Source organism: Condylura cristata, unplaced genomic scaffold, assembly GCF_000260355.1.
Source record: "Condylura cristata isolate star-nosed mole 26May11 unplaced genomic scaffold, ConCri1.0 scaffold00015, whole genome shotgun sequence".
Classification (NCBI taxonomy): Eukaryota; Metazoa; Chordata; class Mammalia; order Eulipotyphla; family Talpidae; genus Condylura; species Condylura cristata.
In genome coordinates, this window is record NW_004567116.1 from 51075033 (window position 1) to 51086864 (window position 11832).

At 34.0% G+C, this 11832-nt stretch overlaps 1 protein-coding gene across 3 annotated transcripts in view; it reads right to left on the reverse strand.

Moving 5' to 3' along the window:
* The window catches only part of GRM5 (glutamate receptor, metabotropic 5), a 449486-nt gene that overhangs the window by 432571 nt on the left and 5083 nt on the right, over window positions 1-11832 (reverse strand). The gene's annotated exons all lie outside the window — the stretch shown is intronic.

Sequence of the window (11832 nt, forward strand, 5' to 3'; positions counted from 1 at the left end):
CACTTCTGAGGGGAGCAGCGGGCGGGTCAGGAGAGGTCTACCTCGCCATGTGGATCTCCTCCTGGGCAGGCGGGGATTGAATTTACGCGGAGTTGGCTTAAGCTTCTTAGTGCAGTACTTTAACCCGCTGCACCACCAGGGAGGGCCAGCCCAAGGTCATTTTAAAGTGGGAAATCAATTGTGGTCTACAGAGTAATACAAAAGTTTACTGTGCTGATATCAAAACCTAATTTTTCTACACTCTTTGAGTTTTCCAAGTTCAATCACTTTAACATGAGTTTCTTCTCTTTTTTTCAGGAAAGGTTTAAAGTTGCTTCACTTGCTTTAGATTAGAAATTCTGTAGTTTCACAAGTCTACTCAGTCACTTTAGATTATTATACATTCAAAAGTTGAAAGTTTTACTTTTTGTCTTCAAGTTTCTAAGTGATATTATTTCTATTATTAGCACAAGTATTAAGCAGCCCATGGCCCTTTCAACTTCATGATGATGTGCCATAATTTTCTGTCAACTGACAAATTTAAGATAATGGTAAATATGTAATAGACTTTCAGAATAGATGAGGAATTGTCTTCCCTTAAAACTTGAATAACTCTTCAGTATAGTCATAGAATAGCACAATTTCTCTAAAAAGATGGTTTCAAACAAGTTAAAGGAATATGAGAAATACTAGAGAGTGCAAAGCTCAGAACAAACTTAAGAGGTTGAGAATTTAAAAAAAATGTGAGGTTGATTTGAGATTATAACTTGATTCAGAATTCTAAATATGTACCAGAAAATCATAGAGTGATTAAAGGATGAAAGATACATGTCTCCCAAAAGTTTATATAAAAAATTATATGAGAAATTTAAAATTCATAAAAATAAGGCATATCAATTTCGTTAATGTAATTGTTATTATGTCCTTTGTGCTTTATTGTTTGAGGTTGTAATATTAGTAAGGAAGGTATATTTTTACTATTTAAAAATAATATTAAGGGCACTAATTATAGTTTGAACAGGATGCTTATTAGCTTCATACTAGAAGCTTTGAAAATTAAAACAAAAAGGCATAAATAGGTCAGCTAGGGGTATAAGGTGATCCTCCTGGCTTCCATAATCTCAGAATGTTAATCACTAGGGACGAGGCAGTAGGAAATCACATTATATAAAATAAGAATCTCCCTCTCTCATAGAGATATCCAGTCTGATTCAACTTACTCATGGCATGTTTTGCTTTTGCTTTCAGGATCAGACATTTCATATGTATTGTTGGAGAGGAAAGAACTTTGATAATTAGAAATTCTTATTTAAAAATAATAAACTGTCCATAACTTTCCAAAATTCCTAGGGTAACAGATTTCATTAATACTGTTGGGAAAGGATATATTTTTTAAAATTTTTTAGAAAGATTTATTTATTTATGAATATAGACCTGGGGTACAGGCCAGAGCTGTGGTGGTAAGAAGATTCACCAGAAACAGGGTGGGGAACAGAACAGACAGATCTACTGAAATACACTGCTGAGAGTAGTAGTGGGTGGGTCAGGAGAGGTCTGCCAAGCTATGTGGGTCAGCTCCCTTGGCTGGGGATAGAACTCATTCTGCAGTAGCTTCAGAGAGCTTCATAATATGTGCCACCAGGGAAAACTCAGGGTTTTAATAAGTAGAAATTCTTATTTCCAAATTATGTTTCATAAAAGCTTAATTTATTTAATCTAGTTACTAAATACATTCATCACTTAATGTTTAATGGGTTTCTGCATACAATTAACACATTTTTCTATGTGGATAAAGTAATATGAGGTGACTTCATAATGTAAGAAAAGTCATATTCTGATAAGTTCTTCCATTTTTTCATAGTGAGTAACACATATTCTAGCATTTAAAATAGTTTTAATTATTGATTTTAAGTTAATGAAAAATCATATTTTTCTGTTGTACTGTGATGTACTCAGTGTGTAATTCTGTATACTATAAATTTCCTTTGAAATATATTAAAATATATTGCATTTAATCAAATTTAAATTGTATTTTGTGTATTTTTTCCCAAATCATCAAAAATGTATTGCCAGTTTTAATTGTTTATTGTTAACCCTAATACAACTTAGCAAATGAAAGTACCATCAACTCTATAATAACTTGTGAGTTTTGGACATTTTATTAGTTAGATGAGAGTTCATTATTATTAATTTTATACATGTATAACTTTCACATTATTAACATTGATAGCTACTTTCTTTAGAATGTATTTTAAAGAAATCCTAGAGTTTACCATTAAATGTAACAAAAATAAATGGCTCTCTATATATCTTCATCTCCTTTGAATGAAAAAGGAAAATTATTTTTTCTCATGTAATAAGCAATGAGTATGAACTTGGGAATTGAAAATAATCAAGTCTGATTATGAATAATACATCCAGATATCTTTTTTTTATTTTAGTGTTTTGACGCATTTCCACTTTTCTCAGTGTATTTCAATGAAGTATATTAATTACCAATTTGTTTGCATCTTATTCTTTTTCAAAGTTTATGAAGCTGAAATTAAAATAATATGAATTCAATATGCTTATTTAGCTTTTATATTTCTTCAGTTTCTCTAAAGAATAAAATATTCATCATGCCATGACATTAATATTTTTCTTATAAATGATTAAATCACTCTTCATTAGAGATCATCAAGCATTTAAAGTTTATACCCAATCTGATTAAAAGAAGATAAATGACATTTGAGAAGTTATATAACAAAGACATATGAGGATTTAAGGAGAAATTTTCAAAGTCATACACAGTTCTGTTTTTAGAGTTCTTGAGAAAAATAACACAGTATACATATCACTTTTGTTGTATTTGGTTTGCAAAGATTTTTTGAGGATATTAGTTTCCTTTAATTTGTGTGATTGTCTTGTGGTTTTCTTTTTTGTGTTGTTTATTTGTTTGATTTTGGTATTAGTTTGATACTGGTATCATAAAATGTATTAGGAAGTATTCCTTCTTTCTCAAACTTTTGAAAGAGTCTTTGTTAGTTACATATTAATTCATCTGGACGAGTTCTGATTGCTCTTTGAATTTAGGCTTAACTGTTTGTTTGTTTTTTGATTTCCTTATTCAGCCTTGGGTGATTATATGATTCTTTTTTTTTTTCAATCTCATCTAGAATATTGAAATTGTACATAAATGTTTTCATAATCTCTTATCTTTTGGATTTCGACTACCCAGTCAACGACGTTGGTTCCCTAGCGATCCTTCTGCCTCTGTTTCTGCAGCTTTGGTCATCCGATGGGAACTCTGCACTTCCTGTCATTCCCATAGCTGTTGGGAGACCTCCACGTTGACCACAGCTCTGGAGAACTCAGGGGCACCGGAGTATATAGTATATATAGATATCTATCTCTCTCTCTCTCTCTCTCTCTCTATATATATCTATATAAAGACATATAGACATAGATACATACATGTATGTATGTGTACACACATACATGTATATACATACATGGGTGTGTATGTGTGTATCTGTGCACACACACATGCATATACACACACACTCCTGCTATGAGTGAAACCATCTGGTACTTTTCTTTTTCTTTCTGGCTTATTTCACTAAGCATGACCTTTTCCAGCTCCATCCATGTTGCCATAAATAGTATGAGTGTATCTTTTTTTGCTGAGTAATATTCCACTGCTTGTACACACACACACATATATATATACATGTATGTGTACATGTATGTTTGTATGTTTGTATATAGGTGTGTGTGTGTGTGTATACCACATCTTCTTGATCCAGTCATCTATTTTTGGGCACTTGGGTTGATTCCTCATCTTCTATTGTTCTATTGTAAATAGGGCAGCAATAAGCATAGAGGTGCAGATGTCCTTTGAGCTATTGTTTTTGTGTCTTTTGGGTAGATAACTAGGTGTGCAATTCCTGGATCATGTGAAAGCCATTTTTTGCCTTTTTTAAATTTATTTTTATTATTTTTTTCTTCTACTGGATTTGGGTGTGTTTTTGTTGTTCTTTTTCTGGTTTCTTAAGATAACAATTGAGTTGTTTCTTTGGGCTATTATTTATTTATTTATTTAAGTTGCATGTCTTTTTAAAATTGATTTATTTATGCATACAAGAATTAGGGTACAGGCCAAAGGAGTGGGAGGGGTGAGAGTTTTTACCAGAAAATGGGGAACAGAACAAGCAGACTGACTGAGAGGGCAGCAGCATATGGAAAAAGAAAGGCTTGCTGTACCATGTGGGTTGCATACCTGGCTGGGAATCAAACTTGTGCTGCAATGGTTGCAGATCACTTCATAATGCTGCACTTTAACACCGTGTGCCAACAGGGAGGCTTCTCTTTTTATTTCTTAATGTGGACCTGTATTGGTATATACTTCCCTCTCCTGCTTCTTGCTTTGTCCTACACATTCTTGAATGTTATATGCACTTGTTTTAAGATTTTTTTTTTAGTCCTTCTTTGGTTTTCTCATTCACACAGTGGTCTTTCAGTAGTCTGTTGTTCAATCAATCCCCACATATTGGTCAGAGAAGAAACTTGTTCTTCATGTGTGTGTTGAAATTTTTCTTGTAATCCAGTATGTGGTTAATCTGATAGATTGGTGGATGTGCACTTGAGGAAAATGCATATTTTTATTTTATGGGGTACAGTACACCATTTATGTAATTTTAGTTCAGTTGTCCTCATCACTCTTTAGGACTGTGTCTTTTTCTTTAATTTTCTGTTTCACTCATCAATCTATTAGTGAGAGTAGGGAGTTGAAGTATCCTGCCATTGTCACATGCTGAAGTTTATATAATTTATTGGCAATAGAGTAATTATTTCCATGTTACTCAAATTCTAAAATTTCTCACCATGAGTACCTTAATTTTTTTGATTATTTTAGATTTTAGCAACATGACATAAAACCCTCTCATCGACAATATATATATGTGTGTATGTGCGTGTTTATACCTACATACAACACACACACGCACACACACACACACACACACACACATATATATAAATATATAACACTATTACAGGATAATAAGCTGGTGCCTTGATATAATTTTATCAAATGAAAAAAATAATCAGCAAAATTAAAAAGAAAAGTAAACTAAGTTGCTTTTTTCAGCTTTCTTTTGACATTGGTTTTATTACATATTATGAAATATAGTTTAATGATGACCAACAATGCATATATGGGTATATGCAACTAAAGTAACAACTTATAGAACAGTATCTACTTTTACAACCAGTCAATATGCTCTGATATTTTTAATTTAGTCTATCCAGTTTTATCCCACTCAATCATAACTGCTGATTTCAATCCACTATATTAGCTTAATAACAATTTATAAAACATTTTTTGAAAAAAGACTTGAAAATGTGCCCCTCTTTTTGAAAGCCTTTATAACTGCATGGAAATTCTTGCATAGAATTCATCCTTGGGGCATGTATACCAGACTATTATACATCTTGGCAAAAAGTTTCTTTAAATCAACATTTGGTTACATTGACAAATCTTTCTGGAATATTTGCAAATGTGGCAAAATGAGATTTGATAAGACTTTCATTACACAGGCCTGCATCATATAAAAATATATCCACTGCACTGCCATAAAAAAAAAGAGAAGTAAAACTCTCACTATTCACAGATGATATGATAATATACATAGAGAACTCAAAATAATTTGAAAGAAAAAAAAATCAGAACAATCAACCAATTTACTAAAGTAGCAGGATACAAAATCAATACACCAAAAGCAGTAGTCTTCTTTATGCAAACAACCAGTCTGAAGAAAAATGCAATCATCACTTTTATAATTGAAACAAACAAACAAAATCTCAGATACTTAGGAATAAACATAACAATAGAGGTGAAGGACCTCTACAAAGAAAATTTATAAAACACTGTTAAAAGATATGGCAGAAGACACAAGAAGACATACCCTCCTCATGGATTGGAAGAATTAACATCACCAAAATGGCCATCTTACTAAAAGCAAACTATAGAGTTAATGCAATTCCAATAAAAATTTCAATGACATTATTCAAAGAAATAGAACAAATATTGATGAAATTCATATGAAGCCACAAGAAACTTTGAATAATCAAAGCTCTCCTAACTAAAAAGAAAGGGAAAGGAGGTATCATACTTCCAGTCTTCAAATTATACTGCAAAGCCATATAATTAAAACTGTATAGTACTGGAGCAAAAACAGACATAGACCAATGAAATGGAGTAGAAAGTCCAGAAATGAACCCACAGACATATAAGCAACCAATCTTTGATAACAGAACAAACAATATGCAATGGAGCAAAGGCAGTTTGTATAGTAAATGGTGCTGGGAAAATTGAGCCACTACACGCAAAAAAAAAAAAAAAAAGAAGCTAGAATCACTACTTCACACCATGTACAAAAACAACTCAAAATGGATTAAAGAATTAGAAATGTGCCCTTTTTCTTGACACAACAGGTTAAACTGCAGCACTGCAAATCTAACCACAGCCTCAGCTTGAGTTCAAAATCTTGCCAGGAAGGTGATCCACATGGTGTGCAGACCACTCCACTATCACCAATTGTACCCCTCAGCAGTGTACCTAGCAGACTGTTCTTCTCCCAACTCTGTCTATGGTGAATCCTCTCACTGCCCCGATACCTCTGGCCTGTACTCCAGTTGGGCATATTTAAATAAATACAGCTTTAAAAAATAATTAGAAGTAATAATAAAATATAAAATATATAGAAGATAGTATAGGCACAACACTACATTACATACATATCAGTAATATTTTTAAAGACACATCACCTAAAATAAAGAAAATGCAGGAAAATGAAAAGATATACAGCTAGGATTACATCAAATTAAAAAGCTTCTGTAGATCAAGAGTCATTAACCAAAACAAAGAGACACCCACTGATTGTAAGAAAACTTTTGCACATAATAATAATGGTAAGGGACTAATCACACAGTTCTACAGAGAACTAATAGCAAATTAAACAAACCACTAAACACATGATCAGAAGAGCTAAAAAAACACTTGATCAAAGAGTAAGTCAAATGATCAACAGGCACATGAAAAAAAAAAAAAGTTCAAAGTTCAACATCACTTATAATTAGGGAAATGAAAATAAAAACTACAATGAGATACCAACTTACACCAGTAAGAATGACAAATATTAAAAAAAAAAAAAATTGGCAACAACAGATGTTGGTGAGGATGTGTAGAGAAAGGAACTCTCCAATTGCTATTGGAGAGCTGTGTGGTGGTTTCTCAAACTACTAAAAATGAAGCTTCCATATGATCGAGCAATTCCATTCCTAGGAATCTATCTACCCAAAAGGAACAAAATATTAATTCAAAAGGACACCTGCCCCTGTTTTTATTGCAGCACAATTTACAATAATTGAACTATGAAATCAACCCAGATCCCCAAAATAGATGACTGAATCAAGAAGCTATGGTATATTTACACAATGGAATATTATTCGGTGATAAAAAATAAAGATAAACTTAAGCCCTTCACAGCAACATGAATGGAACTGGGAGGGATTATGTTCAGAGAAAAAAGTAGAAAAAGAAAAATCATGAAACATCTAACTTAGAATGTAGAAGGAAAAAAAAAGAATCAGGAAAAAAATAACTATGAGAAAGTAAAACTCAAAATTATCAGGCAACTACAGATCAAAAACATTTTGTAGGGGATGAGGGAGTAGGGCCAGGACAGGGGTGGGAAAACACAAGGGACTATGGTGATGGTGCACAGGTGAATTAGTGGGAATTTCATGGGGAAACCATACATTGGACAAACATAAAGGCTAATATAATGTGAATATATTTTAAAAATAATTTAAAAATGTGTACCAAAATGCTTCCTCCCATCAATTACAGAGTCAGAAATTTGCAAGGGGTATGAATAGAAGCAATCTGTACAGGCTGTACTTATCAGAAACACGAAAAGGTTTTCTATGAAGTCAGCTTGCTGCGCACGCCTATTCTTTAATTTGTTTTGTTTTTACTGCAATTATTCCCATGGGGAAAGGAAAGGTGCTGCATTCAAAGCATGATAAAGCGACGTGAAAAAAGTTTACAAGATTTTCTCAATACAGAAACTTTTTTTTTCTTGTTTCCTAGAAGGGAAAGTTAATCAAAGAATATGGAATCACCTTTTCCTTGAAGTCGGAACCACCCCAATATAAAATTTGAAGTTAATTAAAGAGTTGGTCTATGTCCAAATTCTTGCTTTGCCACAGACAAGCTACATAGAATACTATGAGGGAAAACATTTTCTATACCCATACTTGTACTTTCACCTATGAAATGATAACTTTCAAATTAATGAGATTGTGATAGTTTATGTGACTATCCTATAATTATAGAAAGTAAAAATTCTCAATTAAGTGACATTTGATTATCAATAATAGGCATAATCAAAAAAAGATAAATTCCTTAACTTCCTCCTTTCCTCAATAAAGTTAAAGTTCAATCTCCATAGTTTCTCCAGCGTTTACCTACTTTTGGTTTTGCACAGGGAGATGATTTATTATTTCCTATGAAAGACAATTCCTTCATTGATAATTTATGTGAATGAACAAAATCGTATTTTTGAATCCTAATTTGCTACATATGTAATTAGTTCTCATTGCAATGCTCCTGGCCATATGAAGTGACTTCACCTGGACTTTCCAAATATTTCAGACGAAAACCAGGACCTTGTTATGTCATATCTTCTCTCTGTGACATCTATGCTCTAAAGACAAGGCTTCAAGACTCAAAGTTTGGCAAATTTTCTTTGAAAGATCATAATTGATTGAACTTATTTTAAATGAAATGCCCAAAATTTAATCCAGTATGCAGAAACAAGAGAAAAACTGATTGCTAAAGGGTTTACACTTTGAAGAGTTCTCCACAGATAGTTTTCTTTTCTTTTCTTTTCTTAAGATTTATTTGTTTGTACAAAACTGGGGTACAGGCCAAAGGTGCAGGGGCAGTGAGCAGGTTCGCCAGCGACAGAGTGGGGAGCAGAACAGGCAGATCGATGAAGTAGGGGGAGCAGCGGGCGGGTCAGGAGAGGTTGGCCATCCCATGTGAATCTCCTCCAGGGCAGGAGGGATCAAACTCATGAGTAAGTGGCTTTAGCTTCTTAGTGCTGTGCTTTAATATGCTGCACCACCAGAGAGGGCCCAGATAGGATTTTTTGCCCACTTATTTGAAATGACTTATTCAGATTCACATAGTAAAAGTTCCTAGTCGTGATGTCAGTGATTTTTTTTTTTTTTGGATAACTAAGTCTTAAACTTTTATTTTTTCATACTCCAAAGTAGTACTAATATATTCTTCCTTTCGTTTTGCATATATAACAGTGGTCTAATTAGATAATATGTTTAATATTCTCACTAAACAAGAAGTGTGAGAAGAAGTGTGTTTAGTAACTAAGGAAGAGATACATAAAATATGAAAAGAGGTGGGGAGAGAGAGAGTCAGGAGGAGAAGCCCATGGAATGGAGAATATCTATCCTCTAGAGCTTTTTGACTTCTATCCTCGTTGCTCTAAGATCGCTACGTCATGAATGTTGGGTAGTTTACAGTACATTATGTTGAACATTGGAACATAAATAACTCATGCAATACCCTCCATAGAATACAAAGAAACAGGTAAGAGAACAAACAAAACTGAACCAGAATGAACCCTTGAAATATGATTATAACATTGAGGCTGCCCAGAAACACTACACACCTTACACTTCAGTAACATCTTTAAAGATACAACACCCAATATAATGATAGTGAAGGAAAGGATAAATAGATAGGACTACATCAAGTGAAAGAGCTTCTGTACAGAAAAAAAAAAAAAAAAGACTTTACAAAAAATAAATAGAAATCCCACTGATTGTGAAAAAAATTTTCTCACACAAAACTAGCAGTAAATGATTGATCCAAAGATATACAAAGAACTGATGAAACCCAACAAAAATAAAATAAGCATCCCCATCAAAAAGTGGGGAGAAGAGCTAAAAAGACACTTGTCCAAAGAGGAAATGCAACAAGTATATGAAAAAATGTTCAACATCACTTGTAATAAGGGAGATGCAAATTAAAACTACAATGAGATACAACCTCACCCCAGTGAGAATGGCACATCTTAAAACAACTAGCAAAAACAAATGTTGGCAAGGATGTAGAGTTAAAGGAGCTCTCTTGCACTGTTGGTGGAAATTCAAATTATTACAACCACTATGGAAAACTGTTTGGAGGGCTCTCAAACTGTTAAAAATGGAGTTTCCGGCCCTCCCTGGTGGCGCAGCGGGTTAAAGCACAGCACTGAGAAGCTAAAGCCGCTTCCGCATGAGTTCCATCCCCGCCTGCCCCGGAGGTGACCACATGGCGCGGCAGACCTCTCCTGACCCACCCGCTGCTCCCCTCAGCAGTGTACTTTGTCGATCTGCCTGTTCTGTTCCCCACTCTGTCTCTGGTGAACCCTCTCGCCTCCCCTGAGCCTCTGGCCTATACCCCAGTTCTGTATGTACAAATAAATAAATCTTTAAAAAAAAAAAAAATGGAGTTTCCATATGACCCAACAATCCCACTTCTAGGTATCTACCCAAAAGACACAAAAACACTGATTCAAAAAGACACCTGCACCCCATGCTTATTTCTGCTTTGTTTACAATAAGAAAACATGGAATCAACCCAGATGCCTAAACGTAGATGACTGGATTAAAAAGATGTGGTACATATGCACAATGGAATATTACTCAGCAATCAAAAAGATAAACGTTTGCAGCAACATGATGGACCTGGAAGGGATCATGGTTAGTGAAATAAGCTATGGTTTCACTCGTAGCAGGAGCATAAAGGACAAAGGGGGATAATAGTAATAATATTGAACAGTATAACAATCAAAATAATAATAGTAATAATAATAGTAATAATATTGAATAATAATAGTATGCCAGAAACATATTACAGGGGTTGAGTGGGAAATGGGATCAAAAATGGGCTGGGGAAAGTACAATAGTCTATGGTGATGGCACACATGTGATTTGATGATGGGAAGGCCATGGGGATTACAACTGAGGTGGAAAAAAAGCACAAAATGATGTAAAAATAAACTATTATATTATTAAAATTTTTAAAACATATAAAAAAAAGAAAAAAAATGGCCCTCCCTGGTGGCGCAGCGGGTTAAAGCACAGCACTGAGAATCTAAAGCCGCTTCCGCATGAGTTCGATCCCCGCCTGCCCCAGAGGTGACCACATGGCGTGGCAGACCTCTCCTGACCCGCCCGCTGCTCCCCTCAACAGTGTACTTCATCGATCTGCCTGTTCTGCTCCCCACTCTGTCTATGGTGAAACCTCTCGCCGCCCCTGAGCCTCTGGCCTGTACCCCAGTTCTGTATGCACAAATAAATAAATCTTTAAAAAAGAAAAAAGAAAAAAATTGAGGCTGCCCAAAGACAAGAGCCGAGGGCATGTGAAAAGAGACCCAATAGACTTAGGTTTAAGGGTGGTAAAATGCATCTGAAGAAGTGTGAATTTATATTCACAAATCATGTACAAGTTTGTAAACCAATGCTGCCTCAATAGAAAAAAAAAGGATACAATTAAAATAAATAATTTAAAATTAATCTTGATGTGACCAATTAATTCTCATTTCCCTTTAAGGAAAAAAAAAAGAAATGAAAAACAAAACCTCAGCATAAACATATAATTTCAGCCTAGAGTGACATTTTCTATCTTTCCAAATTAAAGTACTGTCTTGATACAATCATAATTCATTTAGAAAAAAATGGTATGGAAAATATATGCTTCTGATATTTACAAGTTAAACTAAGCACCCTGAAGTTATTTCA